General features: G+C 48.7%; 1 long non-coding RNA gene across 4 annotated transcripts in view; it reads left to right on the top strand.

Moving 5' to 3' along the window:
• The window catches only part of LOC138285675 (uncharacterized), a 251,710-nt gene that overhangs the window by 50,444 nt on the left and 174,274 nt on the right, over positions 1–26,992 (top strand). For all 4 annotated transcript variants that reach the window (XR_011201629.1, XR_011201627.1, XR_011201630.1 and 1 more), the window contains exon 3: positions 15,920–15,979. This is a non-coding gene — a long non-coding RNA (uncharacterized lncRNA). The remainder of the gene's footprint in view (positions 1–15,919; positions 15,980–26,992) is intronic.

Genomic DNA, 26,992 nt, shown 5'->3' on the forward strand with positions numbered 1-26,992 from the left:
CACCTGGGTGTGTGTGCCACGAGATTTCCTGGGAACAGGTAGCATGATACTCCATGGAGTCAGAGACACACTCCACCCTGCTGCGACTTTTCCTGCCAACTGCTGGTACTAACAGTGCTGGTTGTGGTGCCTCATGTAGTCTGTGCAGGGTCCAGGACGTCTCCTGCAGCCTCAGACGGCTGCCCACTGGGAATGTTGTCCATGTCGGCTGTGGTGGCACTGTCTGTGCACGTCGCAGGGCAGGTGGCGGAGATTCTGCCGGTGGTGCATGTGTCAGTACCTGTGGAGGGAGACAGAAGGACGTCTTCTGCAGCCTTGGACTGCTGCCCACTGGGGATGATGCTGGGGACTGTTGCTGAGGCAGCAGACGTGCAGGTGGCAGTGCAGGTGGCAGTGGTTGCGGCGGTGGCCACTGCTGTACAGGTTGCTGTTCTGTTTGGCAGAAGGGGTGACACCAGTCCCTCAGCCGGTGTCTCCATGCCCTGATCTGACTTCCCTTTAGCCTTGTGTCCCTTCCCCACCTTGGAAGTCGCTGCAGGGACCTTGGCACTGTCCCCTTTTGTCTTGAGGGAGGCCTTGCTGGGTGGTTGGAACGGCTTTTCCCTACGGCATGTGGGCCCTTTCTTCACCTTGGCAGGTGGCAGAATAGGGTGATCCTTGGCCTCGCTAGGTGGCACACTGGCAGCCCTGATGGGTGCCGCCCGCGATGTTACTGGACTTGCAGGGACAACAGTGTTGGAGGATTTGGTGGCTGAGGTGCTGGGCTGGGATCTTGACATCCTGGCCCTATGGGAAGGACGGGTGGGGGAGGTGTAGGGAAGAGGTCAATTTTAGCCAGGAAAGGTTTTTTAGACACAAGACGGGAAGATGGAGGGGGTTTGGGAGTGGAGGAAGAGGTAGTGGTTGTAGGAGTTGTACGTCTGCTGAGTTCGGGTGAAGGTGCATGGGCTGGAGGCTGTTGTGAGGTGGATGGCTGTTGAGTGGGTGTGTGCCTGCGTTTGTGTAGTTTGGGAGGAGGGCTCACAGACACACTGGGAGAGGACACAGGGGACGTGTGAATGGTAGTGGGGGTGGTGATTGCACGTGAGCAGTGTGTAGTGATGGGCATGCTGGTGATGGAGGTAGTGGCTGAGGATGTAGTGTATGCAGGTGTGAGTGGAGAGGAGACTGGGAGGGAGGAGGAGGACGTGGAGGAGGGGGACACAGTACAGGCAGTGGATGTTGGCATGTCTGCATGGGAATGGTGCTTGTGTGAGTGCCTGTGGGATGTGTGGTGCTTATGTTTGCCATGTCCACTCTTGTGTGTTGATGAGTGTGCATGCTGGTCTGATGGTGTGCTTGGGATAGGCTGAGGTAGAGAGTATTGGGTCTGGGTAGTGGAAGTTGGAGGGGGGAGACTGGACACTGAGGCAATGGCTGCCATCAGTGCTGAGGCCACAGCCTGAAATGCTCTCTGTTGGGCTGCCACACCAGAATGAATGCCCTCCAGGTATGCATTTGTTTGCTGAAAATGCCACTCAATACCCTGGGTGGCATTCCAAATGGTTGATTGGCCAACAGTGAGGCATCTCAGGAGGTCAATAGCCTCCTCACTGAGGGCAGAAGGACTGACTGGGGCAGGGCCTGAGGTGCCTGGAGCGAAGGAGATGCCCACCCTCCTGGGTGAGCGGGCATGGGAAACATGCTGAGCGGCTGCTGGGAGGGCAGTGCTGGTGGGGGGGTGGCGGCTGTACCTGTTGATACGGTGGCCACAGAGGTGCCCACCCCCCCAAGGGATTTCCCATCAGAGGAGGAGTCGCTGTCGCTGGTGTCCCCTCCTGTCCCCGTCGTGGAGCTCCCCTCGCCCTCCGTCCCACTGGTGCCTTCAGACTCCATAAATTCACCCTCCAGGGCCATGTGGGTTGCAACTCCCTCCTGCTCCGGTGCCAATGCTCCTCCGCCAGATTATGCTAATGCACACAAAACACACAGGGAACAGCCCTATGCACTAGCCCATGCACTAACAGTTCAGGGGAAAATCAGATGCCCAGGTCCCATTTGATGCACAGCTGGAACCCACAGGAGCCTGACTAGGTGTAGAGGGCCACTACTACTTTTGGGTTTGGAGTGCCACTGAGCCTGCCAAACAATGGATCTACCTTGGTGCGTCTGCCCTGGCCTAGGGGAACCTACTGCCCACTTCCCCCCACCCAGAAACCTCATAAAGCGCGCAGAGTCAGTGAATGGGACTGTACTCACCCCCTTGTGGCTTCTGTGATGCCTTCAAGAGCTCATCCAACTCAGGATATGCCACCGCCAGGATCCGGTACATCAGGGAGGTCATGGTGAGATGGGCACCCCATCCACGTTGGGAGGCCATCCCCAGCTGGGCCTCCGCCATTTTCTTGGTCCAGCGGCACGGGTCCTCCCATCTTTTCCGGCAGTGGGTGCTCCGTCTAAGGTAGACCCCCAGGGTCCGCACTTCCTTGGCAATGGCACGCCAAATACCCTTCTTCTGGTGGGCACTGACCTAGAGGAAAAGTGAAGTTAGAATGGATGTTACTCCCCCGTCCGGTTCATCTTACTCATTGGACACAAACCTCCCACCCTGGCCCAAGAAAATATACACTCACCATCCTCACATGCTGGCTTCTGCCCCCCCCATATCTTCCATCCACGCCACTCATACATTCATGTGCCATGCATCATGCTCACAGTGTACTCACCTGTTTGTCTGGAGGACCTAGAGTAGTGTGTACTGGGGGAGGAACCCATCCACTAGCTTGTCCAACTCCTCTGCGGTGAAGGCACGGGTCCTTCCCCAGACACTGTAGCCATTGTCGCTTCCAGACTCAGGTCAGAGCAGCACTTGCAGTGTAGGTCCTCTCCTGTTGGAGGTCAGGTATCAAGTGAGTGAACAGATAGAAAATGGCGGTCATGTCCGTAGCGGTGCATACCGTCACCGCCGGGGTACATCGTCATTGGCTCCTGGAATCCATAGAGGCCCAATGATAACCAATGCTGAATTGCACTGCGGTCTTCGACCCCCTACCGCAACGCTGCACAACGCCAGCGCAGTTACCTCATTTCCCCTTGTCCCTCCTTACAGGTCAGGCAGCCGCCATTTCAGGGGGACACATGGCAGGGCAACTAACTGCGTCACAGCACTTTTGGGCAGGAATACGGACAAACAGCGCCACACACCGATTACATCATGATTGTTCTAAATACCCTTGTGAAACCTATGGGGTGTATGACCCTCTGCTCACCCTTCTCCTCCATAGGGCACTTCCGCTGGGGCAGGGGATGAGATGGCGTAATCCTCCAGTATACAGATCCCTGGTGGACCTGTCGACAATGGAAGACAGACACAACATGATCACCTACAGACTTGATCGTGCCACAATCCATTAACTGTGTGCCCAGCTGGAGCCAGACCTGATGTCAGCTATCCGCCATCCCACAGGAATCCCCCCTCTAGTGCAGGTCCTGTCAGTACTACATTTCCTGGCCAGTGGTTCCTTTCAAACAACAGTGGCCATGGCATCAGGGATGTCACAGCCAATGTTCTCTAACGTGTTGTCCAGAGTGTTGTCTGCCCTGCTGAAACACATGCGCAGCTACATCGTTTTCCCTCAAGTGGAGGATTTGCCCACAGTGAAGTGTGACTTCTATGCCCTGGGACATATCCCCAACATCATTGGTGCCATGAATGGTACACATGTGGCATTTCCCCCCCCGCAGGAATGAACAGGTGTGCAAAAACCGCAAAACCTACCATTCTATGAATGTGCACATTGTGTGTTTGGCAGACCAGTACATCTCCCATGTGAATGCAAAGTATCCTGGCTCAGTGCATGACGCTGACATTTTGAGGAATAGCAGCATCCCTTATGTGATGGGACAACTCCAGAGGCACCGTGTGTGGCTAAAAGGTGAGCCCAATATCCCAACACAGTTGACATAGGTGTCTGGGTATGGGAGAGTCCCTAAGGGTTGGAGGATGTCTAACAGTTGTCTCTCGATATTTGCAGGTGACTCTGGTTACCCCAACCTGTCATGGCTAATGACCCCAGTGAGGAATCACAGGACAAGGGCAGAGGAACGCTACAATGAGGCACATGGGCGAACTCGGAGGATAATAGAGCGCACCTTCGGCCTACTGAAGGCCAGATTCTGGTGCCTCCATCTTACAGGTGGCTCCCTATACTACTCACTGAAGAAGGTGTGCCAGATAATTGTGGCATGCTGTATGTTGCACAAATGAGTTTGCGATGCCAGGTGCCTTTTCTGCAGGAGGATGGGCCTGATGTTGGTCTTGTGGCAGCTGTGGAGCCTGTGGACAGTGAAGAAGAGGAGGCAGAAGAAGAAGATATAGACAGCCGAAACAACATCATCACGCAATACTTCCAGTGAGACACAGGTAAGAGACTGACACTGCTACTCTCATATACTACTGTTGGACATTGCCTGAATCTGCCTTTTTACCTCAGTGTATGGACCCTGACATGTCACTTTGGCTTTCCATTTCACAGATCTGGGTCACACTTTCTGCCTTCTGCTATGTTAACTGATGCCCAACAACTGTCGAACATTGGTATGTGAACATGAACATTGACATTGCTATATTTCTGAGAGGTTGCAATTACACATTTGTGAAAGTACAGACTGACTCCAGATTGATTTGTGATTCAAGGGTGTTTATTTCTGGGCTAATAAGTGGAAGGGGTTGTGCAATCGGCTGGGGTGATGGTGGAGGAATGTCCATGGTAGAGTCCAGTTTCCTGGTATCACAGGTGCATTGTCCAAGGGGGCACAGAAAGTGGAGTGATGGCAGTTCAAAGGTGTCAGGGTGACAAAGTGGGACAAAAGAGTGACTATCAGGAGAGTGTTATTTCCTGGTGGGGGTCTTGGCAATGTTCTCTGTCTTGTTCCTGGATCTCAGGGACGTTTGCAGGCTGGTTATCCTTCTGCAGGAGGTAGGGTGCTGGTGGCCTGTTGATCCTGTGGCGGGACCTCCTGTCCACTAGCACTGGCGGAGGTGGAGGGCTGTTCGTCATTCAGTCTAGTGTCAGGGGATCGTTTGTGTGCCACTGTGTCCCTCATGGTGTTGGCCATGTCTGCCAGCACCCCTGCAATGGTGACCAGGGTGGTGTTGATGGACTTCATGTCCTCCCCGATCCCCAGGTAGTGTTCCTCCTGCAGCCGCTGAAACTTGGCCAGTACAGTTCCCATGGTCTCCTGGGAATGATGGTATGCTCCCATGACGTTGGAGAGTGCCTCGTGGAGAGTGGGTTCCTTGAGCCTGTCCTCCCCCTGTTGCACAGCAGTCCCCCCAGTTTCCCTGTTATCCTGTGCCTCTGTCCCCTGAACCGTGTGCCCATTGCCACTGACCCCAGGTCCCTGATTGTCTTGGGATGGTGAGTTTGCCTGGGGTCACAGTAGTGGTGGACACGCTGCTGATTGACGTGTCCTGAGGACAGAGGGATGGGCCCGCTGGCTGGGTGCTGTGGTGGTGTTTCCTCAGGGGGGAGGTTCAGGGGTGGTTTGTGACTGTGGCAGGGGAACCGACTGTCCAGAGGTCCCTGATGGGCCGGGCTTGTCATCTTGATCCAGGCGTGCAGAGCTGCTGTCGTCACTGTGGGCCTCCTCTGTGGGGGGACTGGATATGTCTGGCACCTCCTGTCTGGTGATGTTGGGTATGGGTCCTGTTGGGGTGTTAATGCATAGTTATTGTATCTGTGTGTGCAATCCTGTGCAATGGGTGAATTACCCTCTACTCCTGTGCTTGCATTAATGTATTTGCCCTTGTGTGATTAGTGATTTTGGGGTCTGGGTGGGTATCTGTACTGGACATGCTTTGGTGATGGGGGTCCATGCATAGGTGTTGCATGCAGGGCTTAGTATTGGGATGGGTGGGTTGTGATGGTGGGGCATATGTGAGGTGTTGGAGTGATGAGGGTGAGGGTGGGGGTATGTGATGGCATGCAGGTGGGGTGGGGTGGGGTAGGGGGTGTAGTAGTAAAGATTTGACTTACCAGAGTCCAGTCCTCCTGCTACTTCTGCGAGGCCCTCCGGATGCATGATTGCCAAGACTTGCTCCTCCTATGTTGTTAGTTGTGGGGGAGGAGGTGGGGGTTCACCGCCAGTCCTCTGAACAGCTACCTGGTGTCTGTATACCACGGAACGCACCTTCCCCGTAGGTTGTTCCACCTATTCCTGATGTCGTCCCATGTTCTGGGGTGCTGGCCCACTGCGTTGACCCTGTCGACGATTATCCCCCATAGCTCCATCTTCCTAGCAATGGTGGTCTGCTGCACCTGTGATCCGAAAGGTTGTGGCTCTACCCGGATGATTTCCTCCACCATGACCCTGAGCTCCTCCTCAGGGAACCTGGGGTGTCTTTGAGGTGCCATAATGTGGTGTGGGTGATGTGTGAGGTGCTGTTTGTTGTGCTGTGTGATGTGTTGTGTTGGTGTGTGTTCTTTGAGGTGTGTGGATGTTGTATGAGTGATGGTGTGTGCCTGTGGATGCTGGGGTTGTGTTGGCTATTTTCTCTCTCTCTGCTTTTTGAAAAAATTATGTTGTAAGTGTTTGTGGGTAATGTGGGTGTGTGTTTTATAGTGTTGTGAGTGGGAGGGTATGGTGTGTATATGTGTATCAGATGTGTATATTTTGAATTGTTCAATGTGGTTGTGTTTTGTAAATGTGTGTGTATTTTGAGCGCAGAGGTGTGTACCGCCAATGGGTTACCGGGGTTGAAAGACCACTGCGTTGATTCGTGGGTCGTGATTGTATGGGCTTATTCCTGTTGGCGTGACGGTGTAGGTTTTGCTATTGCCAGTTTATCACTGACCTTTGGTGAGGCGGACTTGTGTGGGTGTCTGTATTGTGGCGGATTACGAGATGTGGGTCATAATACCCGTAGCGGATTTCCGCTGCGGCCATGGTATGTTGGCGGCCTTCAGCACAGCGGTAAGCGGGATTTACCGCCAGGGTTGTAATGAGGGCCTACGTCCAATTACCATCAAAATGTAAAGTCTGGTCGGACCAGGCGTTAAAATGAGGCCCACACACTACCACATAAAGAAAAAACACAGAAGGAGCATTGGCAACCCCCTGGACAACATGAATCTGTTATTGCTCCAGCTTGGCACCAACAACATGTCCTACAAGCACCACCACAGCAACCCCAAACACCATCACAGCAGCCACAAAGGTAGCACAGAATGCGGGAGAGGATATTTCGAAAGTACACAATCATCCTTGCGCTCAGGGAACAAGATGTCATCAGACTCTACTGTCTGAAGCGCGAGTCTATTGTACGCCTGCTGTACCACATTGCACCAGACATCTCAGCAAGGATGGAAACTCCAACAACCATTCCACCCATGATCAAACTCCTGGCTGTCCTCCATATGCTGGTGCCAGGATCTTTCCGAACAACTGAGGCACAAGTGGGTGGTATCTCTCAGCCATCCTTCTCGGTCTTCCTTCCAAAGGTTCTGCACGCAGTCATCCGTTTCACACCCCACCACATCTGGTTCCTCAACTCCTAGCAACTGCAGCAGGAGACCAAGCAAGGTCTCTACCAAATTGCTGGGTTCCCGCATGTGCTGGGTGCAATAGAATGCACTCATGTCTAACTTTTGCCACCTTCTGCAACGGAACACTTCTACAGGAACCGCAAACACACCCATTCCATAAATCTGCAGGCTATTATGGACCACCATGCGCTCTTCACAAACATTCTACCAAATGATTCCCACATATTCTGATGGGCAATATGGCAATGGGCTACTCGTAGGTAAGCCACCATACCAATTATTACACAAACAACACCCCAAACTTTTAAGACAAACAATTCATGCACCACACTAAACACCCATGGACAGGGGAACACAGATGTACAGACAATAACACATATTCCACATGCCACACTAAACCCCATTGGTTGAACATCACACACACATACACTCATATGTACATAATACAGGCACAACCTGACTGATACACCACGTGAAGGACAGGTGGAGCTATATCCCTTTGCATTCAGAAACTGGGCCCAAAACACTACAAGTGTCAACAGGTTGACAAGTAAATGTAGATTCCTCACACATAACACCTAACAAGGAATAGCTCAGCTAAGTGAATGGCATTGACCATGTCAACGTACAGAAAGTCACATAGAGGGACACAGCCCAACATTTCTCATGGTGTAGAAGCCTCTGGCGACACCATTATCAAATGCCATCCAAGTGTTGCCATCTCCAACTACATATCACCAAAACATACCAGACGTATCCATTTTGTTCACCTTCACCTGTCTGGTGCATTGTGCTGCACACATAGGAATACAACATCACCAGCCATGAAAGACCATGTGTAAGGATGGACACTTCACAGCACACCTACAGTCATATCCAGTAATTCCACAACTCTCTAACACCATACCATGGTACCTACAGGGGACTGTGGCAGCTGGACTACTGACAATGTACTGGGAGAGGTCAGAGACGCATGTGAATGAGAAAACATGGGACTTAGCAGGACTGGTCATGCGATGCAGGGCATTGCAGAAAACCACATCATTCCCTCTCCTGTCACACAGGTGTCTGATAATTAATGCATATATCACAAAACATACCATATAACTGTGCCACACTGTGCACATAATCCACATGCATATACATATGCCAGCCAGCAGTTGGCAACAACAACACTTTGTGCAAGGGAGCTTTTCTAAGGGAAAAGGCGTGGGATTCACATGCTGCACACAGGGCACAACACCTGTGTCATGGCACACAACACACAAAATAGGTTCAACGTCCCAGAACATCACTCTTCTGCATGTCTAAAGTGTAGAGACTGAGGACCACATGTCAGGAAAGTGGCGCAGTATTGACAGCAGCACTATTGTAATTGTGCCTATTTTCCGCACCCTACTGATACCATGTGGGCACTGTATACAATATATGGCGAGCCATGGTGAGGAGTAGTTGCAATAGTGTCACAATAATGGACTCCGTAGGAGTACTGACAACATTCCTGACCATTTCATGCACAGCACATAGGAACCCATTCAAATAAATGGTGTACCACCCCCTAACGCCTGCTCTGTGCAGGTGTTTAAAGTATCTGCGAAAAATAATTCCTAGGAACCTTGAAGAATCCTCTGCACCACTTTTACTAGTCCTCCAATTGTATGAATCTCCCCCTTGTACACATGATGTCTGGCACAGGCATAATCTTCCACAAAGGGTCACTAAGGCCCTCATTATGAACACGGCGGTGTTAACCGTCGTGTTCATGCTGGCGGTCATTTAGCTGACTGCCAGCCCCCCGGGACCCCGCTGACCCTATAATGTTCATTCTACTGGGTTGGCGGGCAGAAACTTTGTTTCCACCCGCCGGCCCAGCAGAATGCATGGCCGGGACATTGCCGGCAGCTCCACATGGAGCCGCCGTCAATGCCTCTGTGCGGCGGGTGAAGCTGCACCTGTCACGCAGATCACTGCCCGTAAATCGGGCACTGACCTGCGCAATGGAACACTGCACAGGGGCCCTGGAGCACCCCTTCTGCCAGCCTTTTGCTGGCGGGAGAACTCGCCAGGGAAAGGCTGGTGGCAGTAGGGATCATTATTCGAGGGGAAGCAGCGCTTCCCTGTCGGTTAATGATTCCCTCCTCCGTCAGGCTGCCTGTCGGAGGCAGCCAGGCGGTGGGGTGGCCCCCCATGTGTTCTTTATATGGCAGTTCAGCCCACTATGCCAAAGGTGGTCTTTTCACCCGCTGCTGGCATGGCGGGCTGAACCGACGGGGGTCATAATGACCCCCTAAGTGTCCCACTACATGCGTAGTGCTGCATGAAAACATGGTGGCCTGAGTTTGGCCTTGTAGGGCTACCATAGTGTCAATACAAATGATGTTACTGTGGTGCAAAGAGGTGGTAGATTCCATTAACATTAGGACACAGCCTCAAATATGGACAACACAGCACATATTTGGCATGGTCGAACAGTCAGTCCAGATTTAATTTGACAATCACCAGGTCCCCGGAGGCACAACCCATGATAGTAACATCCACCACCACACGCCAATGCAACCATTCAACCAAACAGGAACACTCACACTACAAGATGCAAGTCTGAGTCATCACTCCACCTAAAGCTAACATCTGGCATGGCACATAGGAAACCGCAAATGTGCATGACTGATACATGTTCTTACATTCCTTTGCCGCTGACCAAGGTCATGGTATCCAGCCAGGGTAATGATCCCTTTTGCCAACCTAACAACGGAGGGAGAGCGGGCATTACAATGACAACTACATAAGGACATGAAATGTGGTGGAGAGGACATTTGGGTAAAGGTTCAAGTGCCTGGCTCTGACAGGAGGAAGTCTGCTGCATGCCCCACCACTGGTATGCAAGATAATCCTTGCATGTGCAATCTTGCATTATATTTGTATTCCTAACAATGATCCCTGGGATGAACTGGTCGATGTCACCACTGAGGAGGGAGGAGGAGGATGAAAATGGTGCAGCACAGGCGGAGGGGGAACAACAAAACACTGCTGCAGGAGTTCACAGGAGACTATAAATTGTACTGAACTTCTTCACCTAGACACTAGAACAAAAATCACCCTGTCAATATCACCATTAAATCACTTTGCACCAGATTGTCCATGGCATACTCATTATCTGTGGTAAGTTGCCCATTCCTCAGAGAACAGGAAAAAAACACAACAGTTGCAAAAAATGTTGCAACATAGATAGCGATTTAAGAAGGTGTAGTGCCTCCATGCGGCACATCAGCTTCACATTACATGCACTTGTGTGGCTCTCTAAGCCCTAGATCCATGCACCAGAAATACTAAGTGGCATAATGTATGCATTGCGCAAATTCTGACCCCTTGTACCACATCATGCCTACACCAGGCAAGATGTATGCAAAGGGGGGGTACATATGGTAGGGGGTGGTTCAAAATGGTGTACTTGAAACTAAGGAACTAAACTGTGTCACATCTCAGACGGGTAGCTGTAACACCAGCACTGAGCAGATGTGACAAGGGGAAACACCATTGGCATCAATGGACCATTATGTACTGGTCAGGGTTAGGGACAACAGTTTGGCCCTATCCCTGTACAGTATATCAGTGGCGTTACAAACCGTGAGCGCTATTGGCCACAACCCTGCTGCATGGTGTGCTGTCTCTCATATAGAGCACACAGATGTTGGATGTGGAGTGAGCTAAGGGCCGCAAAACAAGTGGAGCAGCAATGGGTACTGCTCCACCCTCCACACATATGCCCCATAGCCAGAAATTATTAATAAAATGGGAGAATGCACCACCACATGAATGTGTGGGTGGAATGTAGGCATAGTCTGAAGCACTTCCAATAAACATTCTTAGACACATGTCACACAATTGTTTGATCTTGACAGATGCCTGCAGATAATCTGGAAATACATGTGAATACTGCTGTACCGGTGTATAGCATAGGTAAGAAAGGGTTAGCAATTACCTACAATGGTTTGTTTGTGTCTGCAAGGTAACCCAGTAAAGTCTGTATGACACAATCCCACATGACATATGAAAACATACCTCTCAATGAAACTCACATGTCTGGCCAAGAGAAAGTGACATACTGGGCCCAAAACCCTAATGCGTAGGTCTCCCACAGCCATTCCTGTTTGGAATGTGCATGTAAGGCTAGACAATGTCCAAACATGTCACAGACCCATCCACAATTGGAAGGGTGAAGAAGGAGACAGAAATGTTGCCTGTGGCATTTCACATAATCATAGCTGAGATGACACCACAAACTAACAAGATGTACTCATGGTGAAAGTGATATTAGTTGTGGAATGCAGATGTGAGTGCATGCCCATACACACACATGGATGTGAAAGAAAATCTGAGAGACTCCCTTAGACACTTGGAGATTCAACATGGGGAGGTCACTCTGGCACTACACAAGTGCTGTGGTTGGTGTACTGTCACATGTGCGGAAGTCATGTAATCTAGCAAAGCCTGGGAATGGGAGGGATACTATCACTTAGCCAGTAGATGTTATTCATCTACAAAGTACACAAGTCGCACATAGCATCCTGTCCATGTATGACAGGACAATGTTGTAGTAAAAGATGTGTACAAAGGGTAAGCAGCCTAAATAATGCCAGCAATGTAGGACGAAATCCATTCCAAATAAGATATGCCATTAATGTTGGAAAGGGAACACATATAGACCAAAACTGACTGTAGAACACAACAATGTTACCATGTGATCACCAGACATATATTCACAGAGGATGTATAGGTAACTACATAACCCATTCATGTTGGCAACAACAACAACTATGTAGTTTCTCATCGCACACTATTGTGACAGAAGGCAGTGACAGATGACATTATCTGGTTATAGGTTGGAAAACATAAGCAAGTTACACAAAATATAATGCCCTAACCAAGCATCATATGGAAAATCCAAACTATGTATAACCATTTGTGTCAAACCATACCAAATGATGAGACATGTCCTACATGAATAAGCAGCCAGTGCCCTTTACATGTTAGGACAAGCCTGACATCAAGTACCCCAAAGAAAACAAAACATGCTAGGTCCTGGGATCAGATTTGTACAGGTGTCTGTCTTCAGGGGTCTCTGCAATGCACTGCTGAAGAGAAATCATGCTGAAGGTTGATCCCTGCCCTATGTCCCCGAACTCCCCTGCTGAGGCTAAATTGACACCACCAGGGGCCTGCTGCTTATGCACAGTGGACTGAGCTGCGTAGAGTGCCATCAATCTGTGTCTGTGCATACAACCGTGGGTCTGTATGGGCACACAAAGTGCTACAGGAGCAGATATTACTAGTGTGCCATCATTGCCTGACAGGAACCCTGCATTACACTATGTACCAAGTGTGTGCCTTTCACACATGTGTCTGAATTCTCAGCACACATGTACCACTTCAATGGCTCAGACGTGGTATCGCGTATTGGAGTTTGCACACAGGTAAGCTTTCCACTAATAAAAATGTATATGTGTCACATGATTATACAAAGACTTATATGACCTACAGAAATGGTCCCACATAGGGAGACATAGGAGGCACAGATATGAATACACAGACATGAAACAATGGCCATAACCTGTCTATGCTGGAAGATACATTCAGGAGGTGTTGTACCCCATGAATACACCACTTTGGCATTCATTACACATATTACACGAAACATATCATTCCACACACATGTCACATACCAACTTTCATTAACTCATGTTGGTACACCAACTCCTGCATCATATATGCATAGGGAACCATATGTTACATGTGTAGCAGAGCATCATGAACCCTGAACCATACAACACACCACAATGTGGACACACATGCACTCACATTACCATGGGTGACATGAAATCAACCCAGCCATAGTCCACAGCATTTTTTTGCACGATTTGTCAAGCGTATCACATGCATGAAAATGTATTGGACATAGCTCATCATATCTAAAGTCGTGTTGTCAAACGTAGAGTTGGAAATCAGACATGACAATGTGGTAGACCCACGAATCACATGTCGTAAAATGTATGTGGAAAAGGCTACCAACACATGCACATATGCAAACTGTATCCGTCATCACATACAACATACACATACAAACATTTGGAACACATTCTGACGTTACTGTTACATATATGAATGCACATGCATACACATGTATCCATACCATACTGACTTCATAGATGCATGGCCCCTGTAACTGGAATGTGAATCTGGGTGCACTGTCATCCTTTCCTGCAAAATCCATGCATACCCATTATGTCTCAAATACTTTGATGCAAACAACAATTTTCCATACAGCTCAAATCAAGAAAATGATGTCTGGCCTCTGTGCATCAATCACAAGTCGACAGGCCTTGTCAGACTTCATTGAAAAAAACTACGCATATCAGAAAATGTGATGCACACACCCAGGAAGTGATGAAACAGGACTTCCTTGCTGCAAACATTCTACAGTGATTTCACTTTAACTTTACAGTCTTTGAGTCTGTGATTGTGAGAGGTTGTGTGGAGCTGGTGCTGGTTGAGGAGTGGTGTTTTTTTCTGAGTGTTGTGCTGTGTCCCATTGCTGTCCTGTCAATTCTGTCATTTTTGCAAGTTTGTGTAGTGTTTTTGTCCTATTATAGTATTTGTTTTGTTGGGTGTTTGTCGTAGGGTAACATAGTCTATTTGGGTATTTGGGGTTAGGTGGGGTAGTGTTTATTTTTGGGGATAATATATTTTCAGTGGAGGGAAACTGCAATATGTTGGGGAAAGGGAGAGCCCAATGTTGTCATGGTCATTACAACTGTGTAAATGGGGTAAGTAATGTTAAAGTGATGTGAAACATGATGTAGGAGTATTGTCAGTCATGGGTGTGTGTGTGCTGAGAGACATGTTTGTGCAGAGTGACATGAAAGTTACACAAATGTAAGAAAGAGTGATTGCCTCATGATGCAACATCTGTGTCAAATTTTTCGAAGGGAATGTTGTCAATGGAGGGAACCTAATCATAGGTACATTTTTGACAAGTGCAAGTATTGTGGCAGTGTGAAAGACTGGTGCCACAGGATGGCAGAACCACGCCTGGGGAATGCAAGCGATGTATTACTGCCATAGGTGGCACCCAAAAAATATAGCCTTAATATCAACTTCCTTTATTGGAGTCAATTTATATTTATATTTAGGCCTAAGGCTGGTTGATTGCCTGACTATTCCCTTGTCCTCAAAAAGTTAATTTCCACCTTGCAGGTGTAGCATATTCTTGTATGCTGCTAACATTCCAAATGCAACCATGCAGAGAGGGTTCCCGACAGCAGTGTCCTGACATCCGCCATGGTGTGCCATATTTTGCATATAGCATGCACATGATGGAGGTATATGTTGCCGCTATGGGATTGAAAACAGGCAAGCATCTAAGTGGTTGCCTGCTACTTCACATAAATCAACTACAAAAATATGTGTCTGAAACATGTGCATATGTCCCCACCCAAATCTGTGAATGTTCTTGTGTGATAACTGAGTCACATATGTGAGAAATAGGTGCAGCAGAGTGCTGTGCCAACACTAGCAGCACTGTGCTGCATCTGGGCCTGCACCGCCACATAACTCAGCAGCCAGAGACAAGGCAGGCATACTTGGACCACAGTGCAAGTGTGTCTGTGTTGAGGGGAGTGCCTATGAGCAGGAAGGTATCCCTTCCTGGACATAAACAATCGACAATGGCAATATGCCACTTCTATGTTTGCTGCAGAATGCAGGTCACCTAGTAGTGCCAAAACAATGGTTATTTTAGATTGTAAACGAGCAGGAAGAAATGCCTACCTGCACATAGGCAAACATCCATTGCATTTTACCTTTTCTGTGTGTGCCGTCAGATGGCACACACATATTAGAGGCAAGAAACATGGAGGTATTAAAGCATAAGCATTCCTTGCCATGCTAACCCCACCCCTGGGGTGTAGTTACTCTTTTGGTGCTGGCAGTAAGTATGATGTCTTGTACATTTGGGGCAGCATCAAAAGCTATGGCTGGTACAATGGGACGGCCACTGCAACAACCATTGCATGCCCCTCTCATGCAGAATACCGTGTCATGATGCCCCATATGTACATGAAGGTGTAACGCTACAAAATCAGCATAACAGCTCCTCATACATACGGTGCAGTGAAAAGCACCACAGGAGCATCACAGAAAGTGATGCTCTGGTTGTACCAGGGCCTCTTCAATCTGGCCCTTTGTCTTACAGACAGAAATGTAATGGTTTGCAGTTGTTCATTCCTAATACAAAGTTGACTAGCTTACTCAGCTAAACAAGTTGAATGTGTAACAGTTGGCCATGCTCATAAATATTCAAAACTCACAAAGCTATTTGTTCCTATCACGTCTTGCAGGTGGACCTCTACCCTACACAATTGGAGAGATTTCCCAGCTTAAAGACCTCGATGCAGCCAGTAAGTGTCACCTTGTGAGTCACATGTGTCATTCCAGGGTTTTGTGTGAGAGGGTATGATGTGTGCAATGCAATGTTAAATTGGCATGCGTGACCAATAAGATAAAATCATCTGGGTTTGGGTATTGACATCATGTCTGATGCAATGTTGAGGATGTAGATTAAGTTGATTGTTGCACAAGCGTCAACGTGTGCTGCTATAGGTTTGGCGCTGGTACTATTCTGTCTGCTGCCCTCCCCAGCTCCTCTGGCTGCTCCTACCTCTGCAATGACTGGGAACTGAGAGCCTGCCTGACTCTCAGTTCGAGGCCCTCCTCCACCGGTAGGCTCCAGTCTGCACCCCATCCCTGGTGTTCTAGTGGCCATCTCAAGTAAGTATCCCTCACTCTCTCTCCTTTACTACTGCTTCTTTATTTCTGCCTTTGCTTGTGTGTGTGCGTTGATCTCCCAGCTGCAATGCAGGTGGAGCATCGATTTCAGCCGTGAAGCTTGCAGTGGGTCGTTTCTCAGCTGCATTGCAGATGGTACGTCAAACATTTCCCCACACGTCGTTCTGGATTTCAGATCTTGTTCTGCAAACTTCACCTTTCAAGGGCCCAGGGACTGGACAGGACACCACTTGGTAGGGCAGGAGTCTCAGCAGAGAGTCAAGCTGCTGGCAGAGGAAGTCTTTGATGGCCTGAGACTTCAAAACAGGAGGCAAACTCTATTCAAGCCCTTGGAGATTCTTCTAAAGCAGGAATGCTCAACAAAGTCCAGTCTTTGTCACCTCTTCAGCGGGCAGAAGCAGCAACTGCGGGATAGCCCAACAAAGCACAGTCACAGGAAGGGCCAGCACTTCTCTTCAGCACGTCAGCTCGTCAGCTCTTCAGCTCTTCTCCTTGGCAGAGTTTCCTCTTGGTTCCAGAAATGGTCTAATTTTTAGGGGTTTTGGGTCTAATGATTATACCCCTTTCTGACTTTGAAGTGGGTCAACTTCAAAGGAAATCCTTTCTTGTTTGCAAGATCCTGCCTTTCCCAGGCCAGGCCCTAGACACACACCAGGGGGTTGGAAACTGCATTGTGAGAGGGTAGGCACAGCCCAATCAGGTGTAAGTGACCACTCCTCCCTCCACTCTAGCACAGATGGCAGATCAGGATATGCAGTCTATACCTCAGCCCCCTGTGTCTCATTGTCTAGAGGGAATTCACAAACAGCCCAACTGTCAAACTGACCTAGACAGGGAATCCACAAACAGGCAGAGTCACAGAATGGTTTAAGCAAGAAAATGCCTACTTTCTAAAAGTGTAATTTTCAAACTAACAATCTAAAAAGAGATGTATTTTTAAATTGTGAGTTCAGAGACCCCAAACTCCAGATTTCTATCTGCTCTCAAAGGGAATCTGCACTTTAATAATATTTAAAGGCAGCCTCCATGCTAACCTATGTGAGGGATAGGCCTTGAACAGTGAAAACTAAATTTGGCAGTAATTCACTAAAATGATATATAAAATACATCAGTACATGTCCTACCTTTGACATACACTGCACCCTGATCATGGGGCTAGTTAGGGCCTACCTTAGAGGTACCTTACATGTATAACAAGAGAAAGTTTAATTACACATACATTTCACACAGGAGCACCTGCACTTTATCATTGGTTAGCAGTGGTAAAGTGCCCAGAGTATAAAAAAAAACCAGCTAAAACAGAGTTCAGCACACATCAGCAACCTGGAAAGCAGAGACAAAAAGTTATGGGAGACCAGCCAAGGATGCCAAATCTAACAGTCAGCAGCTGGTCATTCATGTAATTTGTAAAATCCAGAACATGCAGGTCGGCCCGAGGTAAGGCATCATCCTCTGCAATAGGATAGTGGCATGTCAATCTTTGGCTGTAGTGGCTGTGGACATGCCTAATCATTTACTTGCTACTGGTGGCTCAGTGACATGTTACAGACTCCATTTGGTAGTTGTTTTTTAAGGGGGAATTTATGCTGAAATGTAGGGGGAGGCACATAGGACTCGCATAATGCTTGTCAAAGGAGCGGAGAGGGACACAATGTCCATGAAGCAAGTTGCACTATGCTGACGTGAGCCATGCATGTACCTACGCCTTGGTAGTGCCATGCACCATAACACATACACAACCTGGATATATGTTGAACACCAGCCCTAAATACCTACGTGCACATATGCAGCACATGGGATGGATGGCATGTATAATCACTGTGCCACTGGTTGTGTCATCACAACATCCCTTGCATATAGTCATATCCACCCTACCAACACGGCCAAGACCTCTGAGACTAGGTGGTCATCAATACCATTCCTGGGGTAACGTCATGGTGGTGTCCCTTGCAGCAACACCTTGCAACTGCCTTGCCTCATTGCCCAAACACAGGTGTGCTGCATCTCACAGCACACATGTCATTGCAACTGTCCGAACAGTACCCAGACATGTGCCGGTAGCACCACCAAACCGCAAATTGACAACACATCCACATAAGGCAGCCACCACCCCATCATGCAGTCAGGGTGCTCCCGGGTGCAGGGAACAATGAACTGAACAGGTGCTGGGGGAATAGCAGGCTGGTCCTGTATCATTGGTAACATACCACTATGCAGACCAACAAGAATTCAGTAGTGTTGAACCGCATAGCTGAACTGAAATGTGCCACTACAGAAAATATGTACCACAGATAGCAAAGAGTAGGTCACAACAGTCACAGGATGAGCCCACAACTACCCTGACACAACCACCTGGGACACATATGAATGAGGAAATAAACACACATATGCAACACATGGGGTATGACTGTGAACATAATGGCATATAATTGCACATCGACGGGTGGGGGATGGTGCATGGGCAAGTCCGGTGTTGGTAAGACTGCCAGTGCAGTGTACCCTTTGCGGTTGGCAGTATGAGTCACACATTGGAATGGCGGCTGGAAATCTGTCTGCTCATGGTAGCTCTGTGGGGCACTTAGTGCAATATTCTCGATGGATCAAAAAGACTCAGTGCCAGTTTTGGGGTGCATTGGGTGTGACAGAACATGCTGCACTCAGCCCTGCAAATCAGGCAGTAGAAAGGGCAAAGGGCCAGGGCAATGGAGCCCCTGCACTGTCCATGCCAAGTGCATGGGCTGTGCAGGGGCACCCAGGGACACAGCATACCACATCACCAACAATCTTTGCATGGGTGTTTCACCGCCATGCAAAGGCTGGTGGAAATGCGGAAACAGACCTGGAGGGTAGCGTTGAACGTAATACCGGTCTGGTGTCACAGGACATCTGGCATTGCCAGTCTGTAAGCTGCTGGAAACCTGCCAGTGCCAGGCCATTGGCCCATGGGGCATTCCACATTGACAACAGTTGCCACTACCACATGTGCTGTTGGGGGTGGTCAAATAGACAATGGCAGTCAGGTGCCCATAGGACTGATGCACTTGAAATGAGAGACTGGTATGACTACCTGCAGAATCACCGCAAACTAGCTTCAGGCCCTGACCTAAGTACAACTCCTATTAACTGGCTATGTCCATAGACACATTTACCATCAGGCACTGTCACATACATAATAATGTGCACAGCAGACATTTCATAGCCATGCTGGCCATCCCTGGTTCTAACCCTGTGCCTGTGTCAAACTAGTTGCACTGCCACCATGCTGCACTCATGTATCATAGTGCAGGCAGGGCTGCATTGAGGGAGAGGGCATAGGTGTTTAGGAAGGCAAACACACCTGCAAAGACAGAAGATGAAATTCAACTCTTCTAGGGGAGGTTTGACAATGACAAAATGATGTCAAGCCACAAAAAGGATATTTATCACACCTAAAAGATATGACACAGCCAATTGCACCAACTGGGCTTCCCTTCATGTGACACGCAGTTGCAAGGAGGAGTATTAATGTATTAATGTAGCAGCCATCCCACAGGCCCCCCAACACCCCACTAGTAAGACCTGCCAGCACCACCACAGCTGATGACTCTGAGGACCCAGGGACCAGCTTCGAGAGGACAGTGGTAGGAGTCCAGCGGGAGCTGGCCAATGAGGTGTGGGTAGGGATGCAAACTATGGCAGTCAGCCTAGAGGGTATGCGCATGTACATCATTACAGCTACTGAACAGACTGCAGCCGACCGAGGCACACACTCCCCAATGCATAGAGTGCAGCAGTGCCTGAGGGACATAGCTGCTGCCATGAGGGAGAGGCCACAACAACTGCCCTCCCATGGCTTCAGAGTGCTTGAGAACAAGATGGACTCCATGCACCGAAAAATGGTCTCCCTCAGGACAGACATGGCTGACTACCACAGGGATGTTGCTGCTATACTCAAAACTCAACAGTTCCTACTTGCTGCAGTAATGCCATATGATGTTCCACAGATGGCAGCTGCCGGGAACTGGAGTCCACATCTCCAACCATTGAAGTGTGTGTGGCCCCCTCTACCTCCCCACTACCACCATCAAGGGCAGAGGAGACACCACACACATCGGAGGATGAAGATGTGGAACAGATCATCTTCACCCTTAGGAGTTCCCAGTAGCACCAGCCCATGCCACATGGGCAGTGTTTTCATTTATCCTGTGCTTGTTATCATGCCAGTGTTAGCATGGTTGGAGATATGCACTCTTCACCAACACATTGCTGACCTTTCTGCTATGGACTGCAATTCTCTCTCAATTTTCAATTGGCAATTCATGTTCCCCTGCACTGTATGACACTTTAGCCAAGCATGTCCCATGACATGTCCCTCAACCCTGGACTTGTGTAGGGTCACAATTGTATGGATTTCACTAATGGGGTCACAGACCTAGACATTGTAAATATTGCACTACGACACTTGTAAATAAACACCACCTACACAACCAGCATATCTTTGTGTATTGTGATACATCTACTACACTTAGGAATTGTGATGTGTGTAAAATGTCTTTAGTCACCGAGTGTCAGAACAAGAGTGCAGGAATATGGGGACACATCTACGCACAAGATACCTACATGATGAACGTCGATGCTGGTCTCATCCCCGACAAGCAATTCAGTGAGTATGTCAAAAATATTGAACAAATGTATGCTTCACCCACTACATATTGCAGGAATGGCTGTGAAACAGTTCTTGGTCAATATCGTCAGCTGGGAGTACCAGTAGAACACATTGGTGTGAAACAGAGGTGCTGAACTTCATATGTAATTGGCACTGGTCAGTTTAGCAGTATAGATATGAAATGTAGGCTGTTGTCAGATGTCCCAAAGTGCCCAACATTCCTACACAAGAACCAAACAATGACAGCTGAATTACCACACCTACCTATCTAATACATAGTTAACATGGTCACCTTGAGTGGTGGGTACACTGGATGGCAGATGCATAGACAAGTAGATGTGTTGTAGCTGCCAATGTGACAGCTCAGTTGCAAGAATGTGATGAATATGTCAGGAGAGGGATTTGGAGGCAGGACGGAATCCCTAGGCCAACACAGGAGTACCCAAAGATTTTTAATAAGAATCAAACTAAACTAAAAGGAAGGAAGGACACCTATCCTAACTCTACCTTACCAACAACTGACCCTAACTATACTATGCTAAATTTACCAAACACATTTAACAATATACTCTAAACATTGCCCCTCCCACCCCCCTTATGTTACGAGACACATGCAGGACAACATATATTAAACTACACATATACTACCTATATCTAAACAAATATATATTTTTGCTAATTTTTTTAAAAATGTATAATTTGTTTTGTTTTCTTTTATACAACGCATCAATGCTCCAACATTACCCCCACCCACGCACAAAATAACATGTAAAAAGTAGAAAACTCACCCCCAAACCTACTAATAGTATCTAAACTTCTAACCTCATCTAATCTGACACTAACCCCTTAAAACCCACTATAAAACATTAAAAGAAGTGAGGAGGGAGGGGGACAGAACTGGGAGTGAGTCATTAAGCCAACTACAGATTGGCCCTCTTGAGTTTTTTTTTAATTAACTTCAGTCTCTTAGTGTTCTTCTCTACCTCCTCCAGACTGTCCAACTTATTAAGGACCAGTGTTACATCCCTCTATAGCTCCTTTATAAAATGTATGTCCATGGCAACAGGTGGGGTGGGCTGTGGCACAGATGTTGATGGTGTAGCAGCTGAGGCTGTAGTGATGGTGGCAGCTGTGCCCCCCTGCACAGCTGTGAAGCTTGGTCCTCTCTTTGTGGCCAGTGTGGGTCCCCCTTGGGTGAATGCCTGCCATTCCCCGGTGGATCGCTCCCTGAGGTAGCGGCGTGCCATCCTCCGGAACCCAGATTCCACTGTCAGGATGTGCCTATAGCAGACTGCCCTCCTCTGAATGTTCCCCATTGTTTATGTTGCCAGCTCTTAAATTCAGACAGGCAACCATCAGTGTCAGCATTGTGTGTAGTATGTACAGATTATTAACTTTCATATTAGCTTCCACTCTACTTTTATTTGCACATGCACTCCAACTCACATTCCGGATAGAACAATGGCCCTGATAAATACAACACCGCCTTGGCATCATTTTATTGACACCAAAGTGACGCACAAGATTAGGAACCAAACCAAATTAAGTGTGGATTGATTTTGTGGCATGTGTAACCATGCAAAGGCAGCGTTAACTTCACATAGATCAGGGTCAATATTCCTCATCATCTGTGTCAATTTTCAACCATACATTGCCAGCAACTTAAATATGTTCTTGGGAGTATGGGATGCAGTTGGTCACCATAAGGGGTCAGTGTTGATAGATACACATGCAAGCCTGATCAATATGACTGTGACCTACACTGTGAGCATCACATCTACCTACAAATTTATTGCTCCTCTCCCCCTGTGCCTCAGGGCAGATGGCCATGCAATCCATCATCTCAACTGTCCAGGTCATCCACCAAGGCATGCCCACTCATACATGGAGTCAGGGAGTGGACCATATGTTGGGAGGGCTGCCACCTAGGACACTGGTGTCCATAAGTCTATCACATCTACATTCATGTGTCCAGGTGTTGACACCCATCAATACCTGATCTGCCAATACTATTCCTTACATCATCCATATCGATGCCAGCACACGTCTGGCCTTGACCTGCATTCACACCTATTACATTCCACATAAGCGTCACGTAAATGGAGTACAAAATATGAAGTACCATGCTGGGGGACAATTGCCTATCCAGTCCTACATATACATTACAATTCAATGATGCACCAAATTGTGTTCAAAATTGTGCATCACTGTGTTGTGAGAATGATTGTGTGTCCCAGTGCCAATATTCTCACAACAGTGCACTCCTTAGTCACATATGGGCGTACATGTGACTTGTCATCATCTTGTTTACACGATGCTGCACATTGAATACCACAAGCCTCACAAGATATGACTCTCTGCTCGTGCATGGGGAACCCTTAAATGAAACACAATGTCACCATTCAGCCTACTTTGATATCTGATCATTTGACAGCTCATCACTTCTAGCATTGTGTGTAACACACTTGACTCACTCACAACAAACCCTCAATTACTAGACAGGACAGACATTATCACACTTACTGGATACATCTGGGTCCTCAAATCTTACCACTTCGCCGATGATGTAGAGGGTAGGTCCACTGTTTAGTGTCATATCATTGTCACTACTAGTGGACAACATATTACAGTGTGTACTATTTTAGAGGAGGGAGCTAGTTATCCTGGTGTAAAACAGTACAACAGACACACCACTGCAAACTCACGATGACACAGACAGCAGTGAGAGCCACACATCTGCACACTTACACTGTGCCTGAGACTCATGTAGTGCTACACCCTGCAACAACGATATGTGGCCAATCTTTAGAAGATGGAACTCCATAGTATGAGGGGGAGTTGGGTGACAAATAGATGACACTACCCTGGTGCTATGCAAGACAATTGACTCAGTTATTCTGGTTTGTCCTGCGAGGCACCCAGAGGCACTTTGGGGTCATTATGAACATTGCGGAAAAGACCACAGGCGGTGAACAGAATCCCGCCATTGGTGGTGAATGGAAACCCACCATATAATGAATGAAAAACCCAACCCCGCCAAAAGTTCCCAGACCACCACTCCCCGCCATGACTCTGTCAGCGGGAATCCCGGCCCACCCCACCCCACCCCGCCACCACAAAGCACACCCACATCCCACCCTCCAAATAATGATGCACAAATCACCTCGCCGGACAGTGGAGGCTGGACGACCATCGGCAGTGCTGACCACCACGGGCAGCAAGTGGACTCAGCAGCAAGAAGTGCACACATTGGACAGGCGTATCACCCACACACCTGACACACATCCAGAACCCCATAAAACACCCCCATACACACCCCACAATCCCTTGCAATGAAACCAGGACAAGAAGATGGAGAGCACCAGAGCCAGACAGCGAACGCCAGCATACAGGAGACGCACATCGACCCACATAGGAGCACACTTACCTCGTCCCCAGTCCCGACGCCATCCACCACACTCACCATGTCTCCCCTCAAAAATCCATGCTTCACTGAAAGTGAGCTAAGGACTATGGTGGACGAGATCCTGAAGGTGGAGCCACAAATATTTGGGGCCGAGGTGCAGCACACACCCATCGCCAGGAAATTGGAGCTGTGGCAGACCATTGTGAACAGGGTGAATACAGTGAGACACCATCCACACACTAGGGACGACATCCAGAAGAGATGGAACGACCTGCGGGGGAAGGTCAGGGCCATGGCATCTAGGCACCACATCACAGTGCAGAAGACTGGGGGAGGGCCGCCACCAACACCACCCGACTACACCGACTGGGAGGAAAAGGTACTCGCCATCCGGAACACAGAGGGACTCACTGGAGGAATGGACTCGGGAAAGTCATCTACAATTACCCCATATACACCATAGCTGCAATGCATGCACCACCCCACCCCACCCAACCCTACCTTGACCTACACCCCACCCAGTCATTACCCACCACATCCACCCCCCTGCATGACCTACAACCCCTAACAGGCCCACATCACTCCTGCTGTGCACAGCCACCCACCCCTGCATTTACCCACAATGGAACAATACCCCCACCACAATGCAACCCCACCACTGGCGCTAAATGCCATGTCAACCTCACAAAGGCACCCTGGAAGGCCACTGAAAGTAACACCAGCACAAAATAGAACAGTCCTGTACACCTCAAACCTACATGCATATGTAACAGACAGGTCTATGTCCCCCAACAGGCACCACCACCCATACAACCCTAACAGACGGGACAAGGAGTGCCACTGCCCTCCAGGGAGACAGAGGCACCTCACAAGACCTTGGTGAAGGATCCCTGGACACTGATGAGCAGGCAGGCCCCTCACAAAGTCCTGGATTCTCACCATGTAGCAGCCCCACCCAGGAAACCAGTGTCACCTCTAACACCCAATCAAGACCAGCAGGCCAGGGCAGGCGTACCCACACCAGTGTACCCAGGGCACAGACTAGTGGAACACAGCTACAGAGGCCACAGTCTCCCACTCCCTACAAGCAGGAAGGCAAGGGCCCCAGTACAAGTGGCACATCTAGACCTGTGCAGGGGACACAGGCACAGAGGGCTAGGCCCAGTGGGCCAAGGGGAGGCCACAGGATGGATGCAGCAGCCCAGGACGTTATTTCAAAGGTATTGGGGGCCTACCAACATACCCAAGACAGGTTGGCACAGATTGTGTCCACCCTGGAGCAAAGTTAGAGGATGCAGCAGGAACAACACCAACAGGCCGTGGAGCAGTGGAAAGAGCACAATGCCACAATGGCCACCATTGCTGGAGCACTGCTGCAGTTGGTAAAAAAACAGTCTGACACCCACACTGGACAAGAGGCCCCCACAACAGCCCTGGACAACCAGCATATGATGAACCAAGCAGCAGAAACATCCCAGGAAATACCCTCCCAGGAAACCCAAGGGCCAACCATGCCACCCCAAGAAGCTCCAAAGCATGCACCCAAACATACTCTTAGGCCAAGATATGGCACTGGAAACCCAGCTAAGAACAAGGCCCCTCCAACAATTTACTCTGCTACTAATGCAAAGCAACTATCTCACCCATTCACCAACAACACTTAGCTGAGGGCAATTTGAAGTACTGTTCGACAAAATGGACCCATAAATACCATCCAACAAGGCTGCCACCAAGTTGGTTTTGAGGACCCCCAACCCTTATGACTCCCATCACTGTATATAGCACATTTCACTCACTTCTACCAATAAAACACATTTCACACCTGTAACAATGTCCCCTGTCTTAAATTGTGAACAAAGTGGAGTATGGATGCAAAATGGCAGAGAACAACTTTATTGTCAATTTGTGGATGATGGTAGTACTGTGTGCCCAAATGGTGGCAAGGAGGGAATGCATATATTTTCAGTCAGTACCATGCAGAAGTGCTCCATGTATCGCCTATCATGACCAACACTGACAGTATTAGTCACTAACCCCAATGACAGGCTTAAGTCCCACACAGTTATTGGAAGTAGAGTTGTATCAGTTGGTTCCTGGAATTGACATCTTCCCCTTCCTCATCCTCACCATCACTCTCCTCACCTCTCTGTGGCAGCTGATCAGGACCTGTAGCATCATCCACCTCCAAGAGGGGCATAGAATGTCTCACTGCCACATTGTGCAGCATGCAGCAGGACACCACTATTCTACACACCTTCTCAGGCCCATAGGCCAGAGAACCCCCAGAGATATGTAGACACTGGAATCTAGCCTTCAGGAGACCTATAGTACACTCTATTACCCTCCTAGTACGTCCATGGGCCTCATTGTAATTCCTCTCTGCATCCGTCCCGGGATTCCTCATTGGTGTCAGGAGCAAAAGCAAGTTTGGATAGCCAGAATCACCTACAAAATGGTGCAATACAGACTCGTCATATTTATGTCCCTTAGTCAGACAGGCTGGTTTTCTGCAATGTGTCAGTTAGTAACAGGCAAACTTACTTATGATCCACCTTCTGTCCTCTTGTAGTTGTT

Source organism: Pleurodeles waltl, chromosome 3_1 (genome assembly GCF_031143425.1).
Source record: "Pleurodeles waltl isolate 20211129_DDA chromosome 3_1, aPleWal1.hap1.20221129, whole genome shotgun sequence".
Classification (NCBI taxonomy): domain Eukaryota; kingdom Metazoa; phylum Chordata; class Amphibia; order Caudata; family Salamandridae; genus Pleurodeles; species Pleurodeles waltl.